At 40.6% G+C, this 9,695-nt stretch overlaps 1 long non-coding RNA gene across 1 annotated transcript; it reads left to right on the forward strand.

Moving 5' to 3' along the window:
* Positions 1-647: 647 nt before the first annotated feature.
* Positions 648-8,751, forward strand: LOC140612102 (uncharacterized). Its single transcript, XR_012013408.1, has 3 exons — positions 648-737; positions 7,092-7,443; positions 7,967-8,751. It is a non-coding gene; the product is annotated as an uncharacterized lncRNA (long non-coding RNA).
* Positions 8,752-9,695: the final 944 nt, after the last annotated feature.

The following is a 9,695-nucleotide window of genomic DNA, read 5'->3' on the forward strand; positions in this document are numbered from 1 at the left end:
CTCTTCCTTCATCCACCCAACCCTTTCTATCTTGTTCTATTCCTAATCTATACATTATTGATTCTTCTTTTTGACCTGAGTAATTTCCTAGTGTTCACTCTACTTCCTGAGGAGAGCTCATCTTTGACATTCAACTTAAGCTGTTCAGGAAATTCAAGTGTCATTCTCTTTGGGTTAGAGAAAGAATTTACTAATCATGATACATCTGCTTCTACTGTGGGTACTCAGGTCAGTATCTGATATCCCAGTTATTTGAAATCTGCTCCTGGCTTGCCATAGGGCATGCAATGTATAATAAATATTTTATCAGTGATCGATGGACTCTTCCTATTGGATAAATGCATATAAACAGTGCTTCCCAAATGTAAAGGATGATAATAATCCTTTTCATGATAATGAATGCTATTGACTCAGCCTCTGAAATCTTTAATAGCCCATCCATATAACTTGAGATTTTACTTAAAGATGAAAATCAAATACAGACAATGAAACAAATGAATAACAAATAAAAAGCAGAATCAGATCTATAACTACAGAAAATAAACTGGTGGTTCCCAGAGGAGAGAGGGTGGGGGATGGGCAAAGTGGGTGTAGGGAAGTGAGAGATACAGGCTTCCAGTTCTGGAATGAATGAGTCACAGGAATAAAAGGCACACATAGGAAATACAGTCAGTGGAATTATAATAGCATTGCAGAGTGACAGATGGTAGCCACACTTGTGGTGGGCACGGAATAAGGTATAGAGATATTGAATCATCATGTTATACACCCAAAACTAATGTAACATTGTGTGTCAGCCATAGTTAAATTAAAAAAATTTTAAATCAAATACAGGAATTTGCTGAGATATGCATAATTGAAATCTTAGGTCAAACTATTCTGCATCTTGATAAAAAATAGAGCAATGATTTTTAATTTGTTTTGGGTTATGCAGCTATTCTCAATTTTGTAAAATGTAAATCTTTTGTCTATGAATTCTTTTTTTATATTTTGAACAAATTATAAGTTCTTAGCGCTTTTAACATTTTGTTTAGTATTTGCTTTTCACCTTTTCTCAGCTTAGTAGTGTTTCCAGATAGATATCTGCACAGAAAAATGGGGAAAATCTGAAGGAGGGAGACCCAAAACCACTTTTCAAATCACTTAAGACAGATGCTGAAGAGGTAGCTTAATAAAAGATAAAGAATTTGCTAACCTGGGTTTCCACTTATTCAATAAAGTTAACAGAAAATGAACTTGGGTAGCTGGGAATATTTAATTGCTGCAGGCAGAGTTCTAAATGCTTTTCTTAAAAAACACGTGATTTGGAAACTGAGTTTTTTTTTTTTTTAACTTTCCCTTTTAGATACACAAGCAGATGATTTTAACAAAAGAAAAAAACTGTTTACAGTGCAGTGTTGCTTAGGAACAAATATTCACCATCTTCTCTTATGAATCCCAGTCCAGTCCATCTCTCATCCTAGCTTTGCTTACTGTGCATCTTTGTACCTCACAGTGCCACTTCTTTGCTTTCTTTTTATGTGTGCCTCCTATGCTCTACGGGCTTTACATATGCTCATTAAGCCAATGATGGGAAACAAAATGTTAAATCGTTTCCCACCAAGTAGTGACAGAGGTTGGGATACACAATCCAGTATGTAGATTTGAATCTCAAGTTACCACTTTTTATCCTTGTGCAAGTTATGCAATATGTATCTGAGCCTCAGTTTTGCCAAGAGTGTGTAGTTAGCAATGTTGCTAGCTTGAGTCTAATCCATTCTCACTAGGAGTCAAAATGATTAGGACATGTCTGGAAGGGTCCAGTAATTGAAAGGGATCCCCCAGACGGAACTCTGGATGGTAGCTTAGCAGATAGCAAAGAAAGTACATTTTCTTCTCTTCCTTATTTACGTGCTCATTTTATCTGGAAAAGTGCTAGTTAAGCCAATCAAATGTCGGGCAGAAAGATAGGCACATTATATGGGCTGGAGAAATTTAATGATCCAGCATATTTTTTTTTTCAGGTAGCTATAGAAAACACTGGCTACTTAACCAACATCCAATCTTTCCCAATGGTATCCCATTAAAAAAAAAAGATTTTATTTATTTATTATTTATTTGACAAAGAGCAAGCGAATGAGAGAGAGTGAGCAAAAGCAGGTGAAGTGGCAGGCAAAGGGAGAGGGAGAAGCAAACCTCCCCCCAGCAGGGAGCCCAACTTGGGGCTCAATCCCAGGACTTTGGGATCATGACCTAAACCAAAGGCAGATGCCTAGTTGACTAAGCCACCCAGGCACCCCAATGGTATCCTATTTTATTCCAGTTTTCATGTTTATCTATGACTCCATCCCCTGGGTGTGAATGCTGCTTGGTCTAATACAGTCTTTACAACATCACATTCCTTGCCACTGACTGCTTTGAGTATGAACAAGAGAGATAATTCAGGCCAATGTGTCATGGAGAGCTGATATCTACTGGAAGCTTTTTCTCATAATAATAATAAGATAAGGAATGGACCAAAAACTGTAATGGTGATAGAACAGACAGATGCAAAGAACTTAGGTCCATGAGGGATTACTATATTGCCGAATTAACTCATCTTATGGGATAATAAGTGTTCATCACTGTTTAATCCACTCAGTTTAGAGTTTTTAGTTGTGTGCTGCTGAAAGTACCCTAGCTGGCACAGTGGGCTTCTGTGTAGTCACCTCCTGTAGCCCTCCTAGAGGAATGGAGCATGGGTATAAGTTCCTAAGTAATCTCTGCTCCTGGACAGTAGTTGCTGAGGTGTCAAGGAAGTTGGTGATGTTAAACTTAGAGTAAGTGATCCAGGTGTGACCACTCCAGATGTCTACTATGAGTTTCTTTAGATTAAATTGGAATATAATTCATATGAGAGGACAAACCACCACACTGTCACCATGGGGGCAGTTGCAGTTTGAGATATTTTATCTCCTCGTAGGATTTGGAATCAGATATTCTTGGTGTGAGTCGTGACTCCATCATTTCTTTAGGCAAGTGACTTAAGTTTTCTCATCAGTAAAATAACAATAAAAATAATATCACATAGGATGGCTTTGTAGATTGAGATAAAGCATACAAAAGTAATAGCATAGTGCCCAGTATATAAAAATGCCCAATATTTGTTAGTGATCATCATCACCATCATCTTAAGGTTGAAATTAAACTGGTACCCACAGAGTCAATACTGGTTAACAACTTCTTGAAATATAGCCAAATAATGCTTCTATTTCTATAGATAATGGTTCATCTCTTGCAAAAAATAATAACACAGTAACAATGGCTATACTTTTTTAAAAGCTCACTAAATACTGGATAATGTCTAAGCATTGTATGTGCATCATCTCATTGAAACTTTATTACAACTCCATGAGCTAATTATCATTATTATTATTACGTATATTTGAAAGAAGAAGAAACTGAGACACTGAGGTGAAGAAATAGTCCCAAATTCTTATGGCCAGTAAGTGGCAGAGCCAGCTTTGAGCCCAGGCAGTCAGTCAGGCAGGCAACAGGAGGCATACTCAAAAGACACTACACTTATTGCTATGTACCTATCCCTGTAAAATAAACACATTGTCACCTTTAAAAAAAAAAAAAAGACACTATGCTTGCTCCGTCACAAGACCCTTACTGAGTGCTTACTAGAAGCCACTGGTCTACAAGTGTAAACCCTATTAATCACAACAATCACTGTGACATAGGTAATAGGACCCATGAAAGGTCCGAATGAGACTTAACCCTACTTTCCAGCTAACAAGTTAGCCTGTCAGCATTTGTTGGATGCTGGTAGATTTTTGGCTTAAAGACAAAGAACAATGTTCCTCACAGCAACAGAAGTGGCCAGAATATCCACGCTTTTGTGACAATTCCCTCAGAGTGGTACAAAGAGGGCCAGATGGCACCTCAACCCACAGTGGGTTGAGTTTCAGGAGATAAACTCTGAGCTTGGGGGACCTGAATCTTATATAACAGGCAGTAAACATGCCTACGCTTCACTCTGGAGGGAGACATGACCCACATCTTCCAGAGCGATATAAACATCCTTGAAAAGAGAATCCAAAACAAAAGGCAGTCAGTGCCTTGCTCACTAGATGTGCAGAAACTCAGTCTCACAGAGAATGACCTCACCAACAGGTACTATTATTTGCCTTATTTTACAAATGAAGAGATTAAGGCCCAAGATTAGGTAACTTGCTCAAGGTCATGTGGCCAGGTTGAAACTTCCACTCTGCCTTTTCTTTGCTCTGTGACCTTGCTTAATCTAAATAACCTGCCTATCCTACCTCCTTACTATCTTCACCAGTCTCTTCCTCCGCTTCCCTCTTCCACTCTATCTCCACAGCAACCCGTGTGACTTCTCACCTGGATCATTCATTGTACCTGCTTCTAACTCCTTAATTTTGCGATTATTCAATTTTGCCTACAGATTTCAGCCAGGCTTTCCACTCTAAAATGCAAATGTGATCATATGATTCCCCATCCTTAAAATCTTTCAATGACTCTCCCCCATGGAGAGTGCTTACAACATCACATGTGATCCTCAGGGACTTGGCTACCGTTTTAATGGTCCTTCCTGCTAGAACTAATGCAGTTCATACCCTCTCAAACTTCCATACACTTGCACTTGTGCTTCCCTCTGCTGGGAAGCCCTTTTCCCCCACCGCATCTGGAAACTGTGATCATAGTTTTTAGACTCTCACCTGTTGCATCTCCTCAGTGAAGCTTTGTTGGACCAGGCTCTCTCATCTGCCCTGATGCGTCCTCTCTTTTCCTTTTCTCTCCTTCTCCTGCCTCTCATCTCCTCATCTCTTTTGCTCCTTTCTCCATCTTATCACATCAGATCCTATAGCTTTGGCCACCACCTACATCCTGCCAATAACAAAGACCACATAATCATCAGAACCACGTTTGCATTTTACTGTGGCTTCTAGAGTCACTGTCCTCCACTATTGAGGTCTGGCTTGGCCTTTCTCAAAACTGAGTGATGGTTTGATCCCTTCAGAAAATGCAGGGATAAGTGGTTGTCTGGGGGTAGGACTAGAAGAAGGGATTGACTGGGATGGGTTTACAGGAAACTTTTGGGTTGAGGCACATGGTTGATATATTGATTATGGCAATCATGGTGCTGGGAACAGTTCAGGTCAATGAAATATTAGCTGAACTTTTGGGTGGAACTTCTGAGGCAATCTCCTTAAAAAAGAGGGGAGACTGAGCTGGCATATGTCTCTCTGCCTCTTATCTTCTCTACTTCTGCCTGGAGCTTAGAAGCAATAGTAAAGAAGATATAGCAGCCGTCTCATCTCTATGAGGCAACAAGCAGATGGGAAGGATGACAGAACAGAAAACAGGAGAAGTCTGTGCCCCTAATGGCTTCGAGGAGCCTTTTCAGCATCCCTGCCTGACCTCCCTCCAGATACCTTATTTGTGCTTCAATCATCTAAGCCATTGTTTTTCAGATTGCAGTCACTTATAGCCAGTTCCTAACTGACATATCTTTGAAACTGTGTGTCTATGCTGGTAAAATCCAGAGGATCAATGAATAATACATTCAACCAATATAGGTCAACCAATTGATTCAAGATTTTGACTCAGCAGTGAAAGCCATTTGCTTGCCACACTCCTTCCGTAGCAGAATTTTACTCCCCAAACATGCAAGTATTTAAGTTTTCTTTTTCCTCTGTTGATGTGTCTGTGTCATTCTTGGTCTTAGGCTTGCTGCTCAGATGGAAATCAGGCCCTCCCCAGTTCTACAGGGTAGAACAGGTTCTAATGTAATCAGCTCAGGCCAGCCCTGGAGAATTACTTTGTTCTTTGTTTTTATATAAAAATCTGCCAACCGGAACCAAAATAAATCAATAGTGGCTAAACATGGAGGTTCCTCTTTTCAAATTTCTTTGGACCCCTCAAGAAATCTGAAAACAGGAATTAAAGAGATTGCATTAGGAATCCTCATGGAGGCTGAGAGGAGATCGGGCCTGCCTTTGGCGTAAAAGCAGAGAAAAAGCCTGTGTTCTTCATTAAGTCCAGCTCTGCCTGCTTCACCAAATTTACCTCAAGGCCCTGGCTCAGTCCCAGGCATGGCAGGATGGAAGTCTCGGGTCCAGCCAGGTTTGGTGCAGTCCACTTTTGTTACTGGCCAAAAGACCCACAACTTGTACACACTCTCTAGAGCTGAATTTGGTCCTAATCATCTTAATGAAGCCATTGGTGGCAACCCTGGTTTGCAATGATTCCTCTTTCTCTGGGTGGTTTTATGTTGGACCCTCCCCACACTTTGGGGTGAATCTACAGAGCCATGGTGATTTCTCTTGTTATGAGCATGCTTTATGTCATTTATCAAAGCATAAGCCCTTATAGGATACTTGTCTGTTGTATACTTTCTGGTCTTACAGTGCCTTGGACCACGTATGACCAAGTCACTGGGTCTGGACAGTTCCTGCAATTGTCCAAACTATGAATTTTGGACTCATGAAAGCATGGGGTTAATTCTCAGCTTTGCAACATCTGAGATCTACAACTTTGATCAGATTCCTAAGCCCCTTCAGTTGCCTCAGTGGCAGGTAAAAGGTTTGTCACAGAATCAGGCTCCGAGGGATCCCTGGGTGGCGCAGCAGTTTGGCGCCTGCCTTTGGCCCAGGGCGCGATCCTGGAGACCTGGGATCGAATCCCATGTCGGGCTCCCTGCATGGAGCCTGCTTCTCCCTCTGCCTCTCTCTCTCTCTCTCTCTCTCTCTCTCTGTGACTATCATAAATAAATAAAAATTAAAAAAAAAAAAGATTTAGAATCAGGCTCCGAGCAGTTGTTGACTACAGTAGTTTTTGCTATGATAGATTCAGCTATTTCGTTTTCTTTTCATTCTTTTTTATCTCCTTCAATTTTTGGACAAAATTCTGGTGGTTGGTGTGAAAATAATGCAGAGATACTAATGTGAGGATGGTACGTAACCAACATAGGCAGGCATGTTCTGGTTGTCACAGACCACATAACCATGCAACTCTACTACATTTGAAAATGAGACACAGTCACACCATAGATGTTCCTTTAGCATATATGCCTAGCCCTTACGAAGCTGTTTGTTTCTCTCTAGATCCTGTATACACAGTTGGACTCTGCAGATACCAGGTGGACAAAGTTGATTCCTTTGTAGCTTCTTGAGCAAAACAGCCACATCATGGCAAATTGAGATGACCAGATTGTCCCCAGTGCATGTATATCTAAAAGCAACTAAACAGAGAGTGAAACAGAGATGAAGAGGTCCTACAGATCTTTGCTATGCTACGTGGGATCAGCAGAACTGGCATGACCTGGGAGCCTATAAGCAGTGTGGAATCTCAGGCTGCACTTCAGATTTACAGGATTAGAATCTGCATTTTAACAATACTGCAGGGGACTGATATGCACTTTGGGGTTCAAAAAGTGGCTGCTATAGAGAACCTTTGGTAAGAACAACAGGAATAAGGTGTCTAAGAAACCATTTGGTCTCTCCCCATAAGTCTTAACTGATGTCATGCGCTGCTGGGTAACACTTCCCATCACACTCAGAAGAGGGGGCTCCTTTATTTGTTGACTTATGCTTCATGGGAATTCTTAATAGAAGTGGAATCAATCATTGTTCACATATTACTGCTCCTCAATATCTTAGGCCACCAGGCTTGCTTTAGGTAATAGAGTCTAAAGGGATGAGATTATGACCATGTTAGATCCATTAACATTTATATCTCCCACTGGCAGTAGAAGTAGATAGGATTGCAATTCATTTACTCCTCAATGATTTCACTGAGGATCCAGGCACTGGGTGAGGCCCTGAAGATAAAAAGAGGAATGGAAGGTGGCCCTTGCCATACTTGATGAGGAAGGCAGGTTTAAGAAACAGATCATTACAATCCAACACATGGACAAAATGTGACTTTGAACTTTGTAGTGAAATTGCTGATGGAGGTCATTCTCTTTCCTGCTTTGTAGAAAGGAAGACCCGAGGAAGAGGCGATTGGAATAAAGGGACTCCCATGGAATACCTTTGTGAATCTGACTCACAAGACCCCTTCTTCTGTGTACAGCTTTATTTTTTCCTCAGGCACTGGCACAACTGCTTCCTACACCCTTATTAACCCTTAACACCAAGGATTGAAAGTAATGTCTTGAAATGTATTCTCCCCAGAACTGAGATCTGTGCTTTGAGTTTATTCTTCCTGCAGTTTCTCTACTTAGGTTTTTTTAAATATTTCACAGCATCTCTACTACAATTAGACCTGAAAACAAAGAAATAAACCCTATTGGTGATTTCTGCCAATATCTGGCAATACCGTGGAAGAGATGTTTTGATTAGGCAATTTTCATTACTAAAAACACTATAGCACAATAAATTAATTCAATGTTGTGCACTTATCTATTAGACACATTACTATAGGAGTATAAAAATGTTAATTATTCATTATCATTGCTCTGATTATTTGTTGTGGCTGATAATTACATTGAATATATTTTATATCAGTAATAACCTTCTGTCTACATTTACAACATGTCGTATCTTGGGGGCTTGTCAAGTTTTTTCCCCAAGCCTTTCCTTTATTAAGACACAGACCTCAGGAGTACATAACCTTTATGTTGAAGGCTGATTTTCTTCTTTCATATAAAGAGCAAATATTATAGATTAATTAATCCAGGATGATTATAATTTAATCACTCTTCCTCTGGCTTCACAAGGGATTCGGCTTTTATTCAGTTGCTCATTCATATTGTTATGAAGAATAAATGCAGTCATAAAATATTTGTGTGCTATGAATTCACAGAACAACTAACTGAGAAGCTGGAGAGGGGGGATGCATACCAGCCAGGCACCCGCTTGAGTCCCATATCATGTGGCCTCAGCCTGGCATACATGCTCAGGACCCCACAGGTGAATAGTCTTAACCAGGATAGGAGAGGGTAGCCTCTAACCCAACTGAATTTGGAGTAGTTCAACCACAAACAAAAGATTTCAGACCCACAGAATTCACCGAGCAGCTATTACACATCAGCTCTGTGTTAAACACTGAGCATAAATTCCCTACTCATTGCTTGATCTTGGAATCGTGTTTGTGCCTTGGTTTCCCCATCTGTAAAATGGGATAATAACAGGAACTTCTTCATTGTGTCATGAGGATTAAGTGGATTAAGCATTGAAGTGTCTTGAATGTGCCTGGCACTGGCAAAACAATAAAAGTGGGCTGTTATTTTGTTTGTTTTAATTTTCATTCAGATGTTTTCCTTGTCAAGATGGTAGCAGATGTATAAGAAGTAAGTAGCAGAGCTTATTGTTCAGATGCGGGGGCAGAGATACAAATGCAGGATGTGATCTGTTTGCCCGGGGTGTGGTGTGTGAGGAAAGGCTTCCAAGAAGAGATCTGTGGAGCTGACTCACTAAATAAATACGCTGCTGTGTTCTGTAGGTCCTGTGGGGTGGTGGTGGGTATCAGGGGGGTGCCCTTCTGAAAAGAGGGAGAGCTGAGATGCTTGTCGGCCAAGGTGGGGATGGAAGGCGCCAGCTAGATCAGAAGACCCAGTCCCGTGGAGACAAGCACAGTGGACTGACAGCTTGGGCTTCACCCGAAGGCATCAAGGCACCACAAAAGGATTTTCAGCCACAGAGTCACAAATGAGATCAACATGAATGGATAAAGAAGATGTGGTTTATGTATACAATGGAATATTA

This window comes from Canis lupus, chromosome 20 (assembly GCF_048164855.1).
Source record: "Canis lupus baileyi chromosome 20, mCanLup2.hap1, whole genome shotgun sequence".
NCBI classification, from domain to species: Eukaryota; Metazoa; Chordata; class Mammalia; order Carnivora; family Canidae; genus Canis; species Canis lupus.